At 43.8% G+C, this 25,601-nt stretch overlaps 1 long non-coding RNA gene across 1 annotated transcript in view; it reads left to right on the top strand.

Moving 5' to 3' along the window:
* The first annotated feature begins 904 nt into the window (after positions 1 to 904).
* The window catches only part of LOC141083065 (uncharacterized), a 159,651-nt gene continuing 134,954 nt past the window's right edge, over positions 905 to 25,601 (top strand). Inside the window, exon 1 of the long non-coding RNA XR_012230640.1 lies at positions 905 to 1,013. This is a non-coding gene — a long non-coding RNA (uncharacterized lncRNA). The remainder of the gene's footprint in view (positions 1,014 to 25,601) is intronic.

The following is a 25,601-nucleotide window of genomic DNA, read 5'->3' as shown; positions in this document are numbered from 1 at the left end:
TCGCGTCTCAATACCCGGCACTGCGGCTGGCACTCGGGACCGGAGCGCTCAGCTTCATAGAAATACATGCAGCCGCACACTCCGGTCTCGAGTGCCAGCGGCAGTGCCGGGCATTGAGACGCGATACTCGTGCTTTCCTGCAAGTGTGACCCCGGCCTAATAAGAAAAGTCTGCAGTCACTTTGTGTGTGAACACAGACTGAGGAGTGGTGACAATGTGCACGCTGCCACCAGTCTCTTGTATTTCCAGCACCAGTGAGTGGACAGGACAGTAATTTGTACACTTGGGTCATGTCCCCTCTAGATTCTCTGTCGCTTTTCTCAACGCTAATTTTTATTGTGCTGCTCAGAAAATCCCTTTTATAAGAAGCAATTTGCAAAGTTGCTTGATTTTTACAAATACTTTGCAATTTACCCATTAAAGAATGTGAGAATAAGGGTATGTGCACACGCTGCGGTTTTGGCCCTGCAGAACTGCAGCAGTTCCGCAGACATGGTACTTTACCATGTTAGCCTATGGGTTTTAAAAACCGCAGTGCTCACGCTGCGGTTTTTTACCTGCGGAAAAGCTGCGTGTTTTTTTCCGCAGCATGTCAATTGTTTCTGCGGATTCTGCTGCGGTTTCACACCTATTCCATTGTTCAGGTGTCAAACCGCAGGAAAAACCGCAGGTGAATCTGCAGTGTGTGCACATACCCTAACACGTTAATGAATTAGTGAGCCAGTTATTAGTTTAGGGGGCTGTGTATATTTCCCTGCGCTGTCAGCCAATATTATATTGGGCGCAGTGGTGCAGGAAGCCATTATGCAGAGATGTGACAGGACGGCCTTCCCCTCACACTGTCATTACAGTCCCGCCCCCTATAATAAGTCAGGGGCTATGAGGCGGCCATCATTCATCAGTAGTTACTAGTTCTGCCTGGGCGGATGAACATGGGCAGGGTGGAGTACTGGCTGGAGATGTTCACCTCATCGCCATGTGTGTAAGACATCGCAAGGCGCCTACAGGAACTGGTGAGGAGCGGGGCAATGCGCGGGGATACCACTATTGTCTGGTTACATTACAGCGCGGGGGTAGAGACTTCTTGTGTTCTGTCCTAGAAGCTGTTCGTGCAGGATAAAGGTTTTATTATGTCACAAGTGAGAACTGCGCGATAGAATCTGTCATGCCGGTGTTTGTAACTGCGCAGTTCTGCTGGAGCAGGCGACATAGACTGCGGGCAATTTCGGCGGGAAAACGTGAGACGTACTACGCCTACGCACAGTAGCTAGTGGTCACAAATTGGCGGGAAGCGCGGTCACAGGTTGGCGGGAAACGTGGTCACTGGTAGGCGGCACTGCTCGTGATATTTCTATATAAGGATTAGCGGCACTGCTCGTGATATTTCTATATAAGGATTAGCGGCACTGCTCGTGATATTTCTATATAAGGATTACTGCTCGTGATATTTCTATATAAGGATTACTGCTCGTGATATTTCTATATAAGGATTAGCGGCACTGCTCGTGATATTTCTATATAAAGATTAGCGGCACTGCTCGTGATATTTCTATATAAGGATTAGCGGCACTGCTCGTGATATTTCTATATAAGGATTAGTGGCACTGCTCGTGATATTTCTATATAAGGATTAGCGGCACTGCTCATGATATTTCTATATAAAGATTAGCGGCACTGCTCGTGATATTTCTATATAAAGATTAGCGGCACTGCTCGTGATATTTCTATATAAGGATTAGCGGCACTGCTCGTGATATTTCTATATAAGGATTAGCGGCACCGCTCGTGATATTTCTATATAAAGATTAGCGGCACTGCTCGTGATATTTCTATATAAAGATTAGCGGCACTGCTCGTGATATTTCTATATAAAGATTAGCGGCACTGCTCGTGATATTTCTATATAAGGATTAGCGGCACTGCTCGTGATATTTCTATATAAGGATTAGCGGCACCGCTCGTGATATTTCTATATAAGGATTAGCGGCACTGCTCGTGATATTTCTATATAAAGATTAGCGGCACTGCTCGTGATATTTCTATATAAAGATTAGCGGCACTGCTCGTGATATTTCTATATAAAGATTAGTGGCACTGCTCGTGATATTTCTATATAAGGATTAGCGGCACTGCTCGTGATATTTCTATATAAGGATTAGCGGCACTGCTCGTGATATTTCTATATAAGGATTAGCGGCACTGCTCATGATATTTCTATATAAGGATTAGCGGCACTGCTCGTGATATTTCTATATAAGGATTAGCGGCACTGCTCGTGATATTTCTATATAAAGATTAGCGGCACCGCTCGTGATATTTCTATATAAGGATTAGCGGCACTGCTCGTGATATTTCTATATAAAGATTAGCGGCACTGCTCGTGATATTTCTATATAAAGATTAGCGGCACTGCTCGTGATATTTCTATATAAAGATCAGCGGCACTGCTCATGATATTTCTATATAAAGATTAGCGGCACTGCTCATGATATTTCTATACAAAGATCAGTGGCACTGCTCGTGATATTTCTATATAAGGATTACTGCTCGTGATATTTCTATATAAGGATTAGCGGCACCGCTCGTGATATTTCTATATAAAGATTAGCGGCACTGCTCATGATATTTCTATATAAAGATTAGCGGCACTGCTCGTGATATTTCTATATAAAGATTAGCGGCACTGCTCATGATATTTCTATATAAAGATTAGCGGCACTGCTCCTGATATTTCTATATAAAGATTAGCGGCACTGCTCATGATATTTCTATATAAAGATCAGCGGCACCGCTCATGATATTTCTATATAAAGATCAGCGGCGCCGCTCATGATATTTCTATAGAAAGATTAGCGGCACTGCTCATGATATTTCTATAGAAAGATTAGCGGCACTGCTCGTGATATTTCTATATAAGGATTAGTGGCACTGCTCGTGATATTTCTATATAAGGATTAGCGGCACTGCTCCTGGTATTTCTATATAAAGATTAGCGGCACCGCTCATGATATTTCTATATAAAGATTAGCGGCACCGCTCATGATATTTCTATATAAAGATTAGCGGCGCCGCTCATGATATTTCTATAGAAAGATTAGCGGCACTGCTCATGATATTTCTATAGAAAGATTAGCGGCACCACTCATGATATTTCTATAGAAAGATTAGCGGCACCGCTCATGATATTTCTATAGAAAGATTAGCGGCACCGCTCATGATATTTCTATAGAAAGATTAGCGGCACCGCTCCTGATATTTCTATATAAGGATTAGCGGCACCGCTCATGATATTTCTATAGAAAGATTAGCGGCACTGCTCATGATATTTCTATAGAAAGATTAGCGGCACTGCTCATGATATTTCTATAGAAAGATTAGCGGCACCGCTCATGATATTTCTATATAAAGATTAGCGGCACTGCTCATGATATTTCTATATAAAGATTAGCGGCACTGCTCATGATATTTCTATATAAAGATTAGCGGCACTGCTCATGATATTTCTATATAAAGATTAGCGGCACTGCTCGTGATATTTCTATATAAGGATTAGCGGCACCGCTCATGATATTTCTATATAAAGATTAGCGGCACCGCTCGTGATATTTCTATATAAGTGATAAGAACTGAATGAGTTAAATGAATTTATGCTGAACTTTATCTTTTCTCTTTCGGAGATGTCTCCCTTGTTAACCAAGGTCGAATATTTCCTCCTTATGTGATTTGTGTGGTGGGAGGACAAGTTGTTTAACTATTTTTCTTTTCTTTATTGCGCATGTCTGTAGATATCTAAATTCTTTTACTATAAAAGAAGGGAAAAGCCTGGCTGGGGGGAGAGGCGTCTTGGCAGGCATCCCGAGTTGTATCATACAGCTTGTGTCTGTGTTATTCTTCTCGACGGAGCAATCAATTAGAGACATAAGGTGCCTTACACCCAAGAACATCGGTCCTTCAGATGAAAGAGGTATCTGAGGGATCCCGACATAAGGATTAGCGGCACTGCTCCTGATATTTCTATATAAAGATTAGCGGCACTGCTCATGATATTTCTATATAAAGATTAGCTGTACTGCTCATGATATTTCTATATAAAGATTAGCGGCACCGCTCATGATATTTCTATATAAAGATTAGCGGCACTGCTCATGATATTTCTATATAAAGATTAGCGGCACTGCTCATGATATTTCTATATAAAGATTAGCGGCACTGCTCCTGATATTTCTATATAAAGAATAGCGGCACCGCTCATGATATTTCTATATAAAGATTAGCGGCACCGCTCATGATATTTCTATATAAAGATTAGCGGCACTGCTCAAGATATTTCTATATAAAGATTAGCGGCACTGCTCAAGATATTTCTATATAAAGATTAGCGGCACTGCTCAAGATATTTCTATATAAAGATTAGCTGTACCACTCATGATATTTCTATATAAAGATTAGCTGCACTGCTCGTGATATTTCTATATAAAGATTAGCGGCACTGCTCATGATATTTCTATATAAAGATCAGTGGCACCGCTCATGATATTTCTATATAAAGATTAGCGGCGCTCCATATATCTATATATAAAGATTAGCGGCACTGCTCCTGATATTTCTATATAAAGATTAGCGGCACTGCTCCTGATATTTCTATATAAAGATTAGTGGCACTGCTCATGATATTTCTATATAAAGATTAGCGGCACCGCTCATAATTCTATATAAAGATTAGCGGCACCGCTCATAATTCTATATAAAGATTAGCGGCACTGCTCATGATATTTCTATATAAAGATTAGCGGCACTGCTCATGATATTTCTATATAAAGATCAGCGGCACCGCTCATGGTATTTCTATATAAAGATTAGCGGCGCTCCATATATCTATATATAAAGATTAGCGGCACTGCTCCTGATATTTCTATATAAAGATTAGCGGCACTGCTCCTGATATTTCTATATAAAGATTAGTGGCACTGCTCATGATATTTCTATATAAAGATTAGCGGCACCGCTCATGATAATTCTATATAAAGATTAGCGGCACTGCTCATGATATTTCTATATAAAGATTAGCTGTACCGCTCATGATATTTCTATATAAAGATTAGCGGCACCGCTCATGATATTTCTATATAAAGATTAGCGGCACTGCTCATGATATTTCTATATAAAGATCAGCGGCACCGCTCATGATATTTCTATATAAAGATTAGCGGCACTGCTCCTGATATTTCTATATAAAGATTAGCGGCACTGCTCCTGATATTTCTATATAAAGATTAGCGGCACTGCTCCTGATATTTCTATATAAAGATTAGTGGCACTGCTCATGATATTTCTATATAAGGATTAGCGGCACTGCTCATGATATTTCTATATAAAGATTAGCGGCACCGCTCATGATATTTCTATATAAAGATTAGCGGCACTGCTCAAGATATTTCTATATAAAGATTAGCGGCACTGGTCCTGATATTTCTATATAAAGATTAGCTGTACCGCTCATGATATTTCTATATAAAGATTAGCGGCACTGCTCTTGATAATTCTATATAAAGATTAGCGGCAGTGCTCCTGATATTTCTATAGAAAGATTAGCGGCACTGCTCCTGATATTTCTATAGAAAGATTAGTGGCACTGCTCGTGATATTTCTATATAAAGATCAGCGGCACCGCTCATGATATTTCTATATAAAGATTAGCGGCGCTCCATATATCTCTATATAAAGATTAGCGGCACTGCTCCTGATATTTCTATATAAAGATTAGCGGCACTGCTCCTGATATTTCTATAGAAAGATTAGCGGCACTGCTCATGATATTTCAATATAAAGATTAGCGGCACCGCTCATGATATTTCTATATAAAGATTAGCGGCACTGCTCATGATATTTCTATATAAAGATTAGCGGCACTGCTCATGATATTTCTATATAAAGATTAGCGGCACTGCTCATGATATTTCTATATAAAGAATAGCGGCACTGCTCATGATATTTCTATATAAAGATTAGCGGCACTGCTCGTGATATTTCTATATAAAGATTAGCGGCACTGCTCCTGATATTTCTATATAAAGATTAGCTGCACTGCTCATGATATTTCTATAGAAAGATTAGCGGCACCGCTCATGATATTTCTATAGAAAGATTAGCGGCACCGCTCATGATATTTCTATAGAAAGATTAGCGGCACCGCTCATGATATTTCTATAGAAAGATTAGCGGCACTGCTCATGATATTTCTATATAAAGATTAGCGGCACTGCTCATGATATTTCTATATAAAGATTAGCGGCACTGCTCGTGATATTTCTATATAAAGATTAGCGGCACTGCTCATGATATTTCTATATAAAGAAATAAGCAGCAAATCTGTTGAATTGTAGAAGAAGCGAAATAAATAGCATGGACCTAATGTTCAGTAGTTTCAATGGCAGGCTTTATGTATTGCACTCGCAAAGGGTATCCATATAAAGAGGTGGAAATTAATATACAACCGTCTTGGCAAATTGCGCAAGCTAAACTTAGTACTGCATTAGTAGAACAGTTACTGTAAGGCCTGTTTCACACATCTGTTTTTTCCCGTCAGTCAAGATCCGCCAATTTTTAAAAAACGGATCTGCCAAAAAAGGGGCAGATCCGTTTTTTACACCCATAGACTTACATTATTGGCAGATCTTGACTGACGGTCGTCCGTCACACGTTATTGTACGGACCCGCTAAGAGTTTAGCGCCTCCTGGGCGGATGAGAGGAACCCTGCAAAGTTTTTTTTGCAGTGACGGTCTGCTATTTTCACTCTGGGAAGCATTTTAACCCTTAACTACCGTCCCGGGAGCCGCTAAAATCTCTCTCTCATCCTTGTCTAACTCCTTGTCAGCCCCTGCGCAGAGTTCACTGCAGCTGGAAATGGTGGAAAGCCTTTTAGGTCACTTTAACCTGACAGGATTTTGATGAGTGTTTAGATGTAGCATGTAACCCCTTTTCTGACCCGGTGATTGATTAATTGTTTGCGCTTCCGCTTTTTCCTTCTCTTCCAAGAGTCTTATTTTGTTTTATTTTCCGACATAGCCATACTAGAGCTAGTTATTGTGCAGCACCAGTTGTACTTTGAATCACACCATCTATTTTACCATATAATGTAATGAAAAACGGGGGAAAAATGTCTCAAGTGGTGTGAAAAAATTATTCTGCCATCATTTTTTTAAATTTTGTTTTATAGAGTATAGTGTGATAACGAAAACATGGAAACAGGATTCTCCAGATCTGTACGATTACTGCAGTAACAATGTTGTAATTTTATTTTTTATGGATTAGGCCTGTTTCACAGTTAAGTTTTCTAGCGTCAGTCAAAATCCGTCAGCGGAAAAAAACGGATCTGACGGATTTGCCTGGCGGATCTGTCTTTTTCCCCATAGACTTGTATTAGCGACGGATTGTGACGGATGGCCTTCCGTTTTGTCCGCCGTGCGACGGATCCGTCATAAAATACCTGTCCATCGGCCGGAAAAAACGTCCAGAAGAACGTTTTTTGTCTGTGTAGAAAAGACGGACGGTGATGGATTCGTCGCCGTCCGTTGTCTGGTAGAATGGATGCCTATTGGCGACGGATCCGTCGCCGTCCGTCACATGGCGGAATCCAGTGACGGATGCTGCAACAAATCCGTAAAAAAGACTGATCTGGTGCATCAGTTTTTTGCAATCAGCAGTGGATCCGTTTTTTTCACAATTTGACGGATTGAGATTGATTCCAAAAGACTGAAGTGTGGAACAGGCCTTAGTATGCAAGGAGTTTGACAGTTGCATGTTTTGTTAGGGTGCCTGACCTTGTAAGACCTGGGCTACACTGACTTTAGCCGCGACACGTGTCCCATGGCAAAGATCACTATGTGCTGTTACTATGGTGCATCACAGCGTAATTCAGGTGAATGGCGGTCGCATTACAACCCCAAGGATACCACAAGAGGAAAGTCACAAAAAGGCTGACTTGCGCTATGTGCACGACGAGTTGTACTTTTGAACGACACCATTTGTTCTGTACTAGAAAAATGAAAAAAAAATTCCAAGTGCGGTGAAATTGCAAAAAAAGTGAATTCCCACTCTTGTTTTTTGTTTGGCTTTTATGCTAGGTTCACTAAATGCTAAAACTGACCTGCCGTTATGATTCTCCAGGTCATTACAAGTTCATTGACACCAAACATTTCTAGCTTCTCTTTTATCTAAGGCTACTTTCACACTAGCGTCGTGTGACGTACGTCGCAATGCGCCGTTTTGGAGACAAAACGCATCCTGCAAAGTTGTCCGCAGGATGCGTTTTTTCTCCATAGACTTGCATTAGCGACGCATTGCGACATATGGCCACACGTCGCATCCATCGTGCGACGGATGCGTCGTGTTTTGGCGGCCGCGACGCACACAAAAACGTTACATGTAACTTTTTTGTGCGTCGTGTTCGCCATTTTCGACCGCGCATGCAGATCCTTTTTTTTTGGAAAACAGCGGATCTTGACTGATTTGAAAAAACTGATGTGTGAAACAGGCCTAAGCAGTAAAAATGCAGCAAAGATGCAAATCTTTTTACAGCTGTGTTTTTGCTGCAGATTTGACTGACTCAATTGAAGTCAATGAGTCAAAAACACACTGTAGAAACGCAAAAAGGATTGACATGCTGCGGAAAATAAAACGCAGCAAATACGGACAGAAATTTCCTGATCATGTGCACAACACTTCAGGATTGTCATTGAATTACATTGCAATAAGTATTCCATTGCGTTTTTGGACCATTTAGGCTAGTTTCATGCTAGCGTTTCACTGACCTGCGTCGGTCTGTGCACGGCCGCCGCTAAGCTCCGCCCCCGCCGCTCCGCCTATGGGCGCATAACGCTGCATGCGACCTGCGTACCCTACCTGCGCCAAACGCACAGTGTTGCATTTTGGTGCGCTCGGCGCACCGTTAAAAGGACGCATGCGCCGACAAACGCATACCTGCGCACGGCCTGCGTACCCACTGCTAAAAATGGGGTACACAGGTCGCATGCAGTGTCATGTGCCCATAGTCGGAGCGGCCAGGGGGCGGAGCTTAGCGGCGGCCGTGCGCAGACCGACGCAGGTCAGTAAAACGTTAAAAAAAGTGAAAACGCATCGTGTGCACATAGCCATTGACTTCTGCTTGTCGCGGTACTCAATGTCACTGCATTAGGGTACATTCCCACGTTCCGGATCTGCTGTGGTTTTGACGCTGCATAACGTCCGCACCTATTATGCAAACTAGCAGATGCGTATTTACCTTTTTTACACATGCGGGAAGGTGCCATGATTTTAATTTTTAAAATTTTGTTTAAATGCAGATTGCACATTTTCTGTTAGTACAATAAACCTCATTTGAATCCAGAAATATAACGGAGTCCATCAGTTATTAGATATATGAAACTGAAATAGCTGTTGCAAAAAACAAAATTGTTAAAAAGAATTAAGGTTAACATTAATAGGGGTGCCCAAACTTTAACATATGACTGTATAATCAATTTTTAACCCCTTCATGACCAAGCCTATTTTGACCTTAATGACCAGGCCATTTTTTGCAATTCTGACCAGTGTCCCTTTATGAGGTAATAACTCAGGAACGCTTCAACGGATCCTAGCGATTCTGAGATTGTTTTTTCGTGACATATTGGGCTTCATGTTAGTGGTAAATTTAGGTTGATAATTTTTGCGTTTTTGTCAAAAAATCAGAAATTTGGTGAAAATTTAGAAAATTTTGCAATTTTCAAATTTTGAATTTTTATTCTGTTAAACCAGAGAGTTATGTGACACAAAATAGTTAATAAATAACATTTCCCATATGTCTACTTTACATCAGCACAATTTTGGAAACAAAATATTTTTTTGTTAGGAAGTTATAAGGGTTAAAAGTTGACCAGCGATTTCTCATTTTTACAATAAAATTTACAAAACCATTTTTTTAGGGACCACCTCACATTTGAAGTCACTTTGAGGGGTCTATATGGCAGAAAATACCCAAAAGTTACACCATTCTAAAAACTGCACCCCTCAAGCTACTCAAAACTACATTCAAGAAGATTATTAACCCTTCAGGTGTTTCACAGGAACTAAAGCAATGTGGAAAGAAAAAATGGACATTTTAATTTTTCCAACAAAAATTTTCTTTTAGCATCAATTTTTTCATTTTCACATGGGAAACAGGATAAAACGGATGCTAAAATTTGTTGGGCAATTTCTCCGGAGTACAACGATACCTCATATGTGGTCATAAACCACTGTTTGGGCACACGGCACGGCTCAGAAGGGAAGGAGCGCCATTTGACTTTTTGAATGGAAAATATGCTGGAATATTTAGCGGTTGCCATGTCGTGTTTGGAGAGCCCCTGTGTGCATAAACATTGGAGCTCCTCCACAAGTGACCCCATTTTGGAAACTAGACCCCCCCCAAGGAACTTATCTAGATGCATAATGATCACTTTGAACCCCCAGGTACTTCACAAATTGATCTGTAAAAAAAAAGAAACACTTTTTTTCACAAAAATTTTCTTTTAGCCTCAGTGTTTTCATTTTCACATGGGCAACAGGATAAAATGGATCCTAAAATTTGTTGAGCAATTTCTCCTGAGTGCACAGATACCTCACATGTGGTCATAAACCACTGTTTGGGTGCACGGCATGGCCAGGAAGGCAAGGAGCACCATTTGACTTTTTGAATGGAAAATTAGCTCCAATCGTTATCGGACACCATGTCGCATTTGGAGAGCCCCTGTGCACCTAAACATTGGAGCTCCCCCACAAGTGACCCCATTTTGGAAACTAGACCCCCTAAGGAACTTATCTAGACGTGTAGGGAGCACTTTGAACCCCCAAGTGCTTCACAAAAGTTTATAACACAGAGCAGTGAAAATAAAAAATAATTTTTTTTCCTCAAAAATGATTTTTAGCACACTATTTTTAATTTTCACAAGGCTAACAGGAGAAATTGGACCACAAATCTTGTTGTCCAGTTTGTCCTGAGTACGCTGGTACCCCATATGTGGGGGGGAACCACTGTTTGGGCACACGGCAGGGCTCAGAAGGGAAGGAGCGCCATTTGACTTTTTAAAATGCAAATTACTTCCAATCGTTAGCGGACACCATGTTGTGTTTGGAGAGCCACTGTGTGCCTAAACATTGGAGCTCCCCCACAAATGACACCATTTTGGAAACTAGACCCCCTAAGGAACTTATCTAGATGTGTAGTGAGCACCTTGAACCCTCAAGTGCTTCACAAAAGTTTATGATTTTTTAGTGCGCAATTTTTTATTTTCACAAGGGTACCAGGATAAATTAGACCCCAAAATTTGTTGTCCAGTTTGTCCTGAGTACGCTGGTACCCCACATGTGGGGGGGAACCACTGTTTGGGCACACGTCGAGGCTCGGAAGGGAAGTAGTGACATTTTGAAATGCTGACTTTGATGGAATGGTCTGCGGGTGTCATGTTACATTTGCAGAGCCCCTGATGTACCTAAACTGTGGAACCCCCCCACAAGTGACCCAATTTTGGAGACTAGACCCCCCAAGGAACTTATCTAGATGTGTGGTGAGCACCTTGAACCCCCAAGCGCTTCACAGAAGTTTATAACGCAGAGCCGTGAAAATAAAAAATATTTTTTTTTCCACAAAAAAAAAAAGATTTTTAGCCAGCAATTTTTTTTCCACAGGGGTAGCAGGATAAATTGGCCCCAAAAGTTGTTGTCCAGTTTGTTCTGAGTACGCTGATACCTCATATGTGGGTGGGGACCACTGTTTGGGTACACGTCGGGGCTCGGAAGGGAAGTAGTGACATTATGAAATGCTGACTTTGATGGAATGGTCTGCGGGCATCATGTTACATTTGCAGAACCCCTGATGTACCTAAACTGTGGAACCCCCCCACAAGTGACCCCATTTTGGAAACTAGACCCCCTAAGGAACTTATCTAGATGTGTGGTAAGCACCTTGAACCCCCAAGTGCTTCACAGAAGTTTAGAACGCAGAGACGTGAAAATAAAAAATATTTTTTTTTCCTCAAAAAAAATGATTTTTAGCCAGCAATTTTTTTTTTCCACAAGGGTAGCAGGATAAATTGGACCCCAAAAGTTGTTGTACAGTTTGTCCTGAGTACGCTGGTGCCCCATATATGGGGGGGGAACTATTGTTTGGGCACACGTAAGGGCTCGGAATGGAAGTAGTGGCGTTTTGAAATGCAGACTTTGATGGAATGGTCTGCGGTCGTCATTACGTTTGCAGAGCCCCTGATGTGCCTAAACAATAGAAACCCCCCACAAGTGACCCCATTTTGGAAACTAGACCTCCCAAGTAACTTATCTAGATGCCTGGTGAGCACTTTGGACCCCCAAGTGCTTCATAGAAGTTTATAACGCAGAGACGTGAAAATTAAAAAAAAAAAATTTTCCACAAAAATATTATTTTAGCCCCCAATTTTTTATTTTCCCAAGGGTACCAGGAGAAATTAGACCCCCAAAGTTGTTGTGCAATTTTTCCTGAGTACGCTGATACCCCATATGTTGGGGTAAACCACTGTTTGGGCACACGTCGGGGCTTGGAAGGGAGGAAGCACCGTTTAACTTTTTGAACGCAAAATTGGCTGGAATCAATGGTTGCACCATGTCGCGTTTGGTGACCCCCTGATGTGCCTAAACAGTGGAAACCCCTCAATTCTAACTCCAGCCCTAACCCCAACACACCCCTAACCACAGCCCTAACCCCAACACATCCCTAACCCTAATTCCAACCCTAACCATAACCCTAACCCCAACAGACCCCGAACCCTAACCCTAATTCCAACCCTAACCCTCTTTCCAACCCTAACCCTCTTTCCAACCCTAACCCTCTTTCCAACCCTAACCCTCATGGAAAAAAAAAAAAAAAATATTATCTTTAATTTATTAGTTCTGCCTACCTATGGGGGTGATAATCGGGGGTTTATTTACTTTTTCTTTCATTTTGATCACTGTGAGAGTGATCAAAATGAAAGAATGGAATCTGCAGCCGGCAGATTCGGGCGGGCGCACTGCGCATGCGCCCGCCATTTTCAAAGATGGCGGCGCCCATCATCCGGACCCGAGGGACACCGGGAGGGACGGGGGGACACCGGAGGTACCGGAGGGGGGGTGAGGGGGGGATCGGAGGCTGGCGGGGAGCAGAGGGAATGGGAGGGGGGCAGATGATGACAGCGGCGGCAGATCGCCGCTGTCATTCAGTTGCGGGGGAGGCGATCGCCTGTGGGGGGGTGGTGGAATCGGTGTCTCCAGCCATGTCCGATGCTACAGCAGCATCGGACATGGCTGGATTGTAATATTTCATCAATTTTCATTGATGAAATATTACTATCGCTCTGATTGGCTGTTTCACTTTTAACAGCCAATCAGAGCGATCGTAGCCACGTGGGGGCGAAGCCACGCCCCCTGTGGTGAATTACAAAGCCCCCTGTATCTGCGGGTCGGGTGACCTTTCAGTGACCCCGGTCACCCGACCCGCAGGGGGGCTTTGAAGTCATGACGCCACATAGGCGTCACTGGTCAGATTTGAACCAGGTTTCATGACGCCTATGTGGCGTCATTGGTCGTGAAGGGGTTAATACAAAACTAATTTATATTTTTTCTATTTAGCTGACATTTTAATTAGTTGGGGTGTCTAACCATGACGCTTGCACACCTCACTTACGGCAGCCACGGGCATAAAAGAGCCTGCGGTCGAACAGCTACTACATCTCTAGCATTGAGGCCGCTTCACCTGCTGATTAGCTGTGATCTAGGCATGCGCCCTGGGCTGTCCAGGTCACAGCTGTGGGAGGAGATTGCGGCCATTTTGTTGTACCTCGGAGCGTAAGCTGTGGGCTTCATTTTCTCGTCATCGCACGCACTGGACAGTGCGATGACAGGAGCTGCATGGGGAAGATGATGCCAGGGAGGGGAGGTCCGGGGTGAGTGTCTGCAGTGCCTCTCCTCACCGACCTGTTCAGAGCACAGCAGAGAGATCATCACACTGTTGTGCTCTGTGCACACTGTGTTTGAGTACGCATTTGTATTTTCCTGTGTGTGAGCTGCATGTGTCTTATCCTGTGTGTGTGTGCGTGCATGTGTATTTTTCTGTTTGTGTGAGCGAGCATGTATATGTATCTTCCTGTGTGTGAGCATGCAGGTGTATTTTCCTGTGTGAGTGTGAATTTGTATTTTCCTGTGTGAACCTGCATGTGTGAGCATACATGTGTATTTTGGTATGTGAACATGCATGTGTATTTTCCTGTATAATCGTGCTTGTGTATTTTCCTGTGTGTGAACGTGTATGTGTATTTTTCCTGTGTGTGAGCGTGTATGTGTATTTTTCTGTGGGCGCGTACATGTGTATTTTCATGTGTATGCACGTGCATGTGTAATTTCCTGTGTGTGTGAACATGCATTTGTATTTTACTGTATAAAGTAGAAGAGATCAGATGATCGCAGCAGTCAGAAATACGGTATAAAGGTTAAAGATACAGTGGGTACGGAAAGTATCCAGACCCCTTTCTATGTGTCTATATCTATTCTTTCGTTTCTTTATTAAACCTGTCAGTGTGAGTTTACTGTATAGCGCACTGAATTGCCGGCTTTGCTTTGCGTATTTCTCGCAAGTCACATGTGTGGTCCGTGTGTAATCCGTATTTTTTGCGCACCCATAGACTTGCGTTGGCGTACTACGGGCGTAGTAAGCTGACAATCGCAGCATGCTGCGATTGGCACGGAGCGTAGAATACGGATGAGAAATATACGGCTGGTGCGAGGGACCCCATAGAGAATTATGGTCCGTGTCTAATGCGTGCTTTTAGCACCTCTCACTCGGCCGTATTCCTCGCCAGTGTGACCCCGGCCTTAAAGTATGAAAAGTGATTTTTGCAATAAATACTGGGACATTTTGCTTGAGATAAACATGTTAGTGATGCTGTGTGCAATATGCTAATGACCCTTGGCTCACACCAGAGCAGGAGCCGAGCGAGTATCAATGCTATTGTGCTCTGATCCTCTCGCACAGAGAGGATTGGAGCACAGCTTCGGAGGAGGCGGAGAAATTAATTTCTCCATCTCTGCTGTCGGCGTATATCGCACTGCACTCGGGTGATATCAGGGTGCTGTGCATTGTCACTCACACCCATAGACTTATGTGTATGAGTGAGCCGAGTCATGCTGCGATTGTTCTCGCATGCCGATATAGCATGCGAAAATAATTGCAGATCTGAGCTTTCCCTAGAGTTACACTGGGCTGAGAGCTATGCGATGTTTTCTCGCATAGCACTTGGCCGTGTTGTACAGTAGTGTGACTCCGACCTACTACAAGTTTACAAATCATGGCCATTTCCACTACGTTACTGTAACCGATTAATTACTAACCATACAGAAATTAATAGGCTGCAGATATCAAATCCTCAGCATTGTTCAATTTGACCTGCGGTCACAAGGCTGTGGACTAGTCTGTGTCCATTTTTGTGGAGTTGGAGTTGGTTGTAAAAGGAACAGACTCCTAAAATACATACAGTGGGGAAAAAAAGTATTTAGTCAGCAATAGTGCAAGTTCCACCACTTAAAAAGATGAGAGGCGTCTGTAATTTACATCATAGGTAGACCTCAACTATGGGAGACAAACTGAGAAAAAAAAATCCAGAGAATCACATTGTCTGTTATTTTTTCATTTTATTTGCATATTATGGTGGAAAATAAGTATTTGGTCAGAAACAAGCAATCAAGATTTCTGGCTCTCACAGACCTGTAACTTCTTCTTTAAGAGTCTCCTCTTTCCTCCACTCATTACCTGTAGTAATGGCACCTGTTTAAACTTGTTTTCAGTATAAAAAGACACCTGTGCACACCCTCAAACAGTCTGACTCCAAACTCCACTATGGTGAAGACTAAAGAGCTGTCAAAGGACACCAGAAACAAAATTGTAGCCCTGCACCAGGCTGGGAAGACTGAATCTGCAATAGCCAACCAGCTTGGAGTGAAGAAATCAACTGTGGGAGCAATAATTAGAAAATGGAAGACATACAAGACCACTGATAATCTCCCTCGATCTGGTGCTCCACGCAAAATCCCACCCCGTGGGGTCAGAATGATCACAAGAACGGTGAGCAAAAATCCCAGAACCACGCGGGGGGACCTAGTGAATGAACTGCAGAGAGCTGGGACCAATGTAACAAGGCCTACCATAAGTAACACACTACGCCACCATGGACTCAGATCCTGCAGTGCCAGACGTGTCCCACTGCTTAAGCCTGTACATGTCCGGGCCCGTCTGAAGTTTGCTAGAGAGCATTTGGATGATCCAGAGGAGTTTTGGGAGAATGTCCTATGGTCTGATGAAACCAAACTGGAACTGTTTGGTAGAAACACAACTTGTCGTGTTTGGAGGAAAAAGAATACTGAGTTGCATCCATCAAACACCATACCTACTGTAAAGCATGGTGGTGGAAACATCATGCTTTGGGGCTGTTTCTCTGCAAAGGGGCCAGGACGACTGATCCGGGTACATGAAAGAATGAATGGGGCCATGTATCGTGAGATTTTGAGTGCAAACCTCCTTCCATCAGCAAGGGCATTGAAGATGAAACGTGGCTGGGTCTTTCAACATGACAATGATCCAAAGCACACCGCCAGGGCAACAAAGGAGTGGCTTCGTAAGAAGCATTTCAAGGTCCTGGAGTAGCCTAGCCAGTCTCCAGATCTCAACCCTATAGAAAACCTTTGGAGGGAGTTGAAAGTCCGTGTTGCCAAGCGAAAAGCCAAAAACATCACTGCTCTAGAGGAGATCTGCATGGAGGAATGGGCCAACATACCAACAACAGTGTGTGGCAACCTTGTGAAGACTTACAGAAAACGTTTGACCCCTGTCTTTGCCAACAAAGGATATATCACAAAGTATTGAGATGAAATTTTGTTTCTGACCAAATACTTATTTTCCACCATAATATGCAAATAAAATGAAAAAAAAAAACACAATGTGATTTTCTGGATTTTTTTTTCTCAGTTTGTCTCCCATAGTTGAGGTCTACCTATGATGTAAATTACAGACGCCTCTCATCTTTTTAAGTGGTGGAACTTGCACTATTGCTGACTGACTAAATACTTTTTTTCCCCACTGTAAATTGAGTTGTGCTGTAAATGTTTCATAAGAATTTGGGAAAGATATTAAATGTTCTTTTCCTGATCTAAGGCTTTTAGTTGAGATGAATCTGTGCTGCACTTTATGTATAGGCTCAGTAGTGACCAGTGCTGTGGAGTTATGAAACGTCCGATAAATGTCTGTTCTGTTCCTGATCTAAGGATCTGGGCTTTTAGCTAAGATGAATCTGTGGATGTCCTTTATGTACAGGCTCAGTAGTGAGGCAATGCTTTGGGGTTGGGAGTCTGGCAAATTGAGTTGTCTGTGGTTTGGTTACGGACTCCACAGCCCTGACTGTGGATTTTCTCAATGGCTTTTGGAAGAGATTTTGTAACATCTCATTCTCAATGCTAGTATTGTATTATGCAACTACTTCTGGATGTAAAATCTGCACTAATTACTACCTGAGTGAATATATCTTTGCCCTCCATATCCATGCTCTCCAACTCAGAAGAATTCACCCATGTATGAGTAAATTCCCTACCTAACCAGCCCTGTATAACGTTGTTCAGTTAAATAAATGTTTTAAAAAAACATAATGTCTCCATTTCTTATCCTAATTAGGGCTTTGACTAGTCGATGAGGCATTAATTTCCCCAGACTAGTTATCCCTTTCTCCATGGTATCACGAGCCGGCGTCATCACCAGCCCATGCAAATCTTTCATATGCGTGCCGCTCATTTAGGCTGGAGTCACACTAACCTGCGCAAAATACGGTCAGTATTTTACATGCGCAATACGGATCAATGACCACTAAATAGTGGTCCGTAGGTCATCCGTAAGCAAGGTGAGGTCGCGTATTTTGCGCATGTGTGTATCCGTATGCAATCCGTATGGCGAGATTTTCTCGCAGCCTTGCAAAATGGACATTTAACGGTTTTGAGGCCTGCAAACAATTTAAATCATTAGCCTGCATCCTATTTAGACACTCAGAAACAGGTGGCTGCCTACATTCTGTACATTTCTCACCTTGCTTTCACAATGTGTGTTGGTGTTCTTTGTGCAGCATGGCCGAGGGTCTGACATTCAATACAGCCGAGCAGGTTCTCTTTACCTGGCTTTTGTCACGGCGCTTTGGCCAACCATATCCTGTGATAGTGGATCCGCGGAGGAGGAGACGCATGTGGGTACACCCACTTTTGAGGCAACGACTCACAAGAGGTCATTTTCACCGCCTCTATTCGTCTCTGCGGGAGCATCCGGACAAATTTTACCAGTACTGTCGAATGAGCATTTCCACATTTGATCGCCTCTTGGAGACAGTGCGCCTTGGGATCACCTTTCAGGACACTAGGATGCGCAAAGCCATATCTGCAGAGGAGCGACTTCTACTCACAATACGGTATGTACTCCACGACCACATTCTCTATGTTCATAATGTGTGTGTTAATTTATGTTTTTTGGCCTTCTTGGACAAAGTTTAATACCCTCATCTTACTCAAAATATGTTTCACCTGACACAGCAGAATGTTACATCTAATATGTACTGCATATCACTTAGTCATTGTGCCACCAAATATGTGTGTGTTGTTCTCTCTCATTTCCTACCAAGTTTGGTCGGCATGTAACTGATTTTTTTTTACTTTAGCCATTCTAACCTGGACTATTTCTGTTGTTCTACAGCTTCCTGTCCACTGGCCTGTCTTATGCCGCCCTCCACCATGAGTTTCTCATTGGAAAGTCAACCATTTCAGGCATAGTGAGGTCTACATGTGCAGAAATCTGGACAAGACTCCATCAGGTGGTCCTACCCGAGCCCAGGATGGAAGACTGGTTAAGGATTTCAAGGGACTTTGAGGAGGACTGCCAGTTTCCAAATTGTATTGGGGCCCTGGATGGCAAACATATCATGGTGCGTAAGCTGCCGAACTCAGGCTCCCAATTCTTCAATTATAAGCAATACTTTTCTGTTGTATTGTTGGCTCTGGTAGACCCTCAATACAAGTTTATAATTGTTGACATTGGGGCCTATGGAAGGACGGGAGACTCGAGTCTTCAATACTTCCATAATGGGTCGGCGGCTACGCACCAACCAGTTGGATCTACCACCACCACGCCAGCTACCAGGCTCTCCCGAACAATCAGTCCCTTATGTCCTTGTGGCAGATGAGGCCTTTCAGTTATCACGTAATGTCATGAGGCCATATCCCCGGCGCAACCTTGACCACATGCGCAGAATTTTTAACTTGCGCCTATCACGTGCTAGGCGACTGGTGGAGTGTTCCTTTGGGATTCTTTGTGCCAAATGGCGGGTACTCCAGTCTGCCATTCAGTTGAGTGAGCAAAATGTGAATGAAGTTGTGAAAGCCTGTGTTGTTCTGCATAACTTCACCAGGATACATGATTGTTCCTCCTCTGATGGTGTTGTGCGTAGGCCGGACAATGTGCGCAGGGTGAGACCACCTATCATCCCTCAACGTAGACCGCTCTCTGGCCTCAAAGTGCGTGATATATTCACGAATTACTTTATCTCACCCGAGGGGGCAACTTCTTGGCAAGAGAATGCTGTGTCTGTTATAATTTTTTTTTTTCAAAGTGTGTCTTAATATATATTACTCAAGCCTTTTTATGATTCTATGAGTGTTTCTTTGCATTGGTTGGTGTCTGTTAGTATGTTGTGAGGGATAGTGAGAAATCACACAGAGACGTTAACTAGAGTAGACAAATTTTTAGTTTTGCCTTTTTTTTTTTTGGTTTTGCTTAAAGGCAAACATAATTTTGCCATAACACAAATTTGGCAATGGCCAAAATGACCCTTTGGGCCTTCTTTAACTTGGTGTAACATTAACATTACAGAAAAAAACTGCAACAAACATTATGCAATAACAACATTGCTGCATGCCTACATTAACCTGGATTAGGCAACAAAGGGTGAGCTCCATCACCAAAATAAAGTCAATAAGATAACACTCACATTTCCTCATAATGTTTTCCAATCATAGAAAGATTCCACCATGACAGGCAAGGCTACCTCACATCTTTCACACAGATATTACCTGTCTGTAGAACAGACAATATTTAAGCATGCTATACTGGAAAGGAAAAAAATACAAAACTCACTTGTTAAGACATAGAGAGAGCGTGATATTGTGAATGCTGGTCGCCTCAAATTGGTTTACTAGAGAATGCTAATAACAAAGTTGACTACTTAACTAAAGGCAAGCACGCCTTTCCTATGCATTAGCAAGTGATTAGTGTATTTTCATCCTTTCAGGTAACAGTATAGCGCATTTAAATATTCTCTTTTATACACACATGTAATATCTGTGTGAAAGGCGTGAGGTAGCGTTGCCTGTCATGATGGATTGTTTCATATGTTTGGAAAACATTGTTTAAAAATGTGAGTGTTAAATTATGTTCTAAATGTTGGTGAAGGAGAACACCTGTTTTTGTCTAGATTAGAAGCACCAGTTACATGTAACTGGACATCTCCAAATTTTTGATTCATAAATCCTCATATGTAGGGGAAGGGGAACGGGGAGGAACAGCCTGTGGGTGCTGCTGGACATTGTGGCCAACATCGCCCTGTGTGGGGCCATACTGTTGCCCATGATGCTGTTGTCCAGCCTCCTGGGCCTGTTGGTGATACTGGCCAGAGTAATGATGATGGTGAGGGGCTTCTTGTTGGCTCTGGTAGGCCCGTGGCTCATACCAACCAAGATAGCCAGATCGTCCCCAACCAGGTTGGGACCAGCCTCCAACACTGGGTGGGTACAAGTGGCCATATTGGTGGGGTTGGCTTGATGAAGACATTTGGGGCTGCGGAATAGAAGGATGGGTAGGGGGAGGAAGGGGTTGAGGTGTTGGCCCACGTATTAGTGGCTGTTCAGACCCTGCTTGAGCAAGCACCTGTGTGGATGGTCTCATGCGCATTAAATTTCTTGGTGAGAGCTGCCACCTCTCCAGAAATTCAAACACCTCATATGGGGTATTGGGGGGGGTGCTTGCATCAAGCAGGATCTGAATACACCCCCTAATACGGAGCCTGACCTCACGGGTAAGGGCACGGAGATAAAGGGTGAGGCTACGTGCATAGGCCTCCTCACCATCATCTGTAGTGACTCTGGACAAGTAATTCAGCACCCCAGTGTCCACATTGGTCCTGCTCTCTTGAATGGTGACCTGGCGCCGCCTTCTTATTCGCCGTGATGCTAGAGCAGCCTGTGGGGAGGGCCTGATCTGGGCAGTTGGGCTGCTGCTCAAGTTGCCCATCTCTTCCAGGATGGGTGAGGTTGCAGCTGCAGACCGTCCTGGTGGTGTGTTGTGTAGGGCAGCCATTGTGTGTTCTGGTGATGCCTCCTCTTCAGCCATCCTTCTTGTAGGGGGAGAAGATGGGCCAGCCACCTCATCCCCTACAGGATCTATAATGGGCTCTGCCTCTGAGGCCGTTCCTCGATCCGTAAGGTTGGATTGAGTTCTGTTAGGAAATAGAACAGAGGCAAAAATACATCAATATTTTTGTCCCTGTAAAGTATTTGTGTAATGTTTTTGTGTCATGTGGTGTGAGGTATGTACTTACGGTCTCAGAGCCAGAATTGGGGCGAGGAAGTTCAGCCGGTCATAGATATATTTGCGCTTGACATGGCCAGCATCCCCACTCCTGGACCGCTGCTGGCGTTCCCGGCGGTACTGGTCCCGGATGCTTCTCCACTGTTTCATCACATCTTCCACTGCAATGTGACAGGAAAGATTGTCAAAATCACATATTTGAGAGGTCACATTTTCAAACAGTAGTCTAGGCATGGGGCCTTATGGGGTGTGCGTTCTACCCATGGTGGCATATGTAATTGTGCCGATACCCAGGGTCTCATTAGCTCCCCTGAAACTAATTTTAGTGGCTAGGAGGATGAGGAGCTTGTGGCCTAACCCCTAATTATGGGTGTGTGAAGCCACGTGTCACATCCTAATGTAACGGCCTCATGAGGCTAATAAAAGTACATGCACAGGAAGGGGGGGGGGGCTGATTGTAGATTCATTTTATAGCGTGCGCTAACGTTAATTATATTTTTATGGTTGCAATTACGAATTTTATGCTGCTCATCACGTGGTCTGTCACCAAAGTCATGGTACATCTGGCGAAAGATGCGCCTCCAAAACGCCTCCTTTCTTGTGCGGTTCGCATAATTTGCGTTGCGTGGGTCCCATATTTCTGGACGCTCCTGCACCAGCACAATTAGCATCTCTACATTAATATATGTGGACGCCATGCTGCTGCTGTACTCCGTGGAGGCGTACTTCCTGGATGTCTGGAGCGCTTTTTGAGCTCATTTGCATGTCTAGGCTTCCTGATGATGGATTGGCCCATTTCCTGTTCACCAGCCAAAAGACCTGCGTATTGCTCGCAGGTCACACGTGTGTTCCGTGTGTAATGCGTATTTTTTGCGCACCCATAGACTTGCATTGGCGTACTACGGGCGTAGTACGCTGACAATCGCAGCATGCTGCGAGTGGCACGGAGCGTAGGATACGGAGGAGAAATATACGCCTGGTGCGAGTGACCCCATAGAGAATCATTTGTCCGTGTCTAATGCGTGCTTTTAGCGCCTCTCTCCCGTATTCCTCGCCAGTGTGACTCCGGCCTTAGGCTACGTGCACACGTTGCGGATTATCCAGCGTTTTTTTCCGCACCAAAAACCGCATGTGCTGGCAGAAACCGCGCTGCGGTTTTGCTGCGGTTTTGCTGCGGAAAACATGCGGTTTTTGCTGCGTTTTTGAAATCTGGAATTGTCTGCGTTTTTACAGCATCACATGTCAATAAAGTTTAGACTTGTTTGAACAAAAAAAAAAAAGGATAATTTCCTGGTCCAACCCTTTTGTTTGCAATTTTGCTTTGCACTGTACTCACACATGTACTTAGAAACACGTACTTCACATGCACTCACACACACGTACGCACGTACTCACACACGTACTTCACATGCACTCACACACACGTACTTACACACGTACTTCACATGCACTCACACACACGTAATTACACACGTACTTCACATGCACTCACACACACACACACGTACTCACACATGTACTTAGAAACACGTACTTCACATGCACTCACACACACGTACGCACGTACTCACACACGTACTTCACATGCACTCACACGCACGTACTCACACACGTACTTCACATGCACTCACACACACACACGTACGCACGTACTCACACACGTACTTCACATGCACTCACACACACACGTACGCACGTACTCACACACGTACTTCACATGCACTCACACACACACACGTACTTCACATGCACTCACACACACACACACGTACTCACGTACTCACACACGTACTTCACATGCACTCACACACACGTAATTACACACGTACTTCACATGCACTCACACACACACGTACGCACGTGCTTCACATGCACTCACACACACGTACTTACACACGTACTTCACATGCACTCACACACATGCACTCACACACACGTACTCACACATGTACTTCACAAGCACTCACACACACGTACGCACACACGTACTTCACATGCACTCACACACACGTACTTACACACGTACTTCACATGCACTCACACACACGTACTTACACACGTACTTCACATGCACACACACGTACTTACACACGTACTTCACATGCACTCACACACGTACTTACACACGTACTTCACATGCACTTACACACGTACTTCACATGCACTTACACACGTACTTCACATGCACTCACACACGTACTTACACACGTACTTCACATGCACTCACACACGTACTTACACACGTACTTCACATGCACACACACGTACTTACACACGTACTTCACATGCACTCACACACACACACGTACGCACGTACTCACACACGTACTTCACATGCACTCACACACACACGTACTTCACATGCACTCACACACACACGTACTTACACACGTACTTCACATGCACTCACACACACACGTACTTACACACGTACTTCACATGCACTCACACACACACACGTACGCACGTACTCACACACGTACTTCACATGCACTCACACACACGTACTCACACACGTACTTCACATGCACTCACACACACGTAATTACACACGTACTTCACATGCACTCACACACACACGTACGCACGTACTTCACATGCACTCACACACACGTACTTACACACGTACTTCACATGCACTCACACACATGCACTCACACACACGTACTCACACGTACTTCACAAGCACTCACACACGTACGCACACACGTACTTCACATGCACTCACACACGTACTTACACACGTACTTCACATGCACTCACACACGTACTTACACACGTACTTCACATGCACACACACGTACTTACACACGTACTTCACATGCACTCACACACGTACTTACACACGTACTTCACATGCACTCACACACACGTACTTACACACGTACTTCACATGCACTTACACACGTACTTCACATGCACTTACACACGTACTTCACATGCACTCACACACACGTACTTACACACGTACTTCACATGCACTCACACACACACACACGTACGCACGTACTCACACACGTACTTCACATGCACTCACACACACACGTACTTCACATGCACTCACACACACACGTACTTACACACGTACTTCACATGCACTCACACACACACGTACTTACACACGTACTTCACATGCACTCACACACACGTACTTACACACGTACTTCACATGCACTCACACACACGTACTTACACATGTACTTAGACACATCCCATAGTTTAAGGTTAATATGACGGTCTCTTTTGCTGTTGACGATCTAGGTTGTGGCACACACTCAACCAGGGAGAGCTGACACTGTGAGGAACCACCACCAATACATGGAGTGTCTCAGGGGCAATAAAAGTTGTGTGAGGCACTATGACTGCTGTAACTAGAAGGCCGGCTCAAGGAAGACACAAGTGTGTCTGACAAAAGAGTATGTGCATGATACAAGACAAGACCAAGTGTGGACACAGGGCAGCACGGTGGCTCAGTGGTTAGCGTTGCAGCCTTGCAGTCCTGGGTTCGAATCCCACCAAGGGCAACATCTGCAATGAGTTTGTATGTTCTCCCCGTGTTTGCGTGGGTTTCCTCCGGCTTCTACGGTTTCCTCCCACATTCCAAAGACATACTGATAGGTAATCTAGATTGTGAGCCCCATTGTGGACAGTGATAATAATGTGTGCAAACTGTAAGCTCTGTGGAATATGTTTCCGCTATCTAAAAATAAAGATTATTATTAAAGATTATTATTCTCGTCATTAAAGCTTAGGGTAACAACTGTGTAAATACTTAATGATGAGGACAGAGTGATACACATCAAGGTGCGTGCGACTGCACGCCAACATCCAAGGCATGTTATGCTAGGTGGCACGCCTGGGTTCAGACAAGGGTTAGGTGGCATATGACTCCTGACATCTGGCAACGATCAACCGGTCCGG

The sequence above is a fragment of the Dendrobates tinctorius genome, unplaced genomic scaffold, assembly GCF_039654945.1.
Source record: "Dendrobates tinctorius isolate UK_male_01 unplaced genomic scaffold, ASM3965494v1 ptg000019l, whole genome shotgun sequence".
Classification (NCBI taxonomy): domain Eukaryota; kingdom Metazoa; phylum Chordata; class Amphibia; order Anura; family Dendrobatidae; genus Dendrobates; species Dendrobates tinctorius.
The sequence above is the reverse complement of the archived record's forward strand: the minus strand, read 5'-3'. Positions and strand labels throughout refer to the sequence as shown.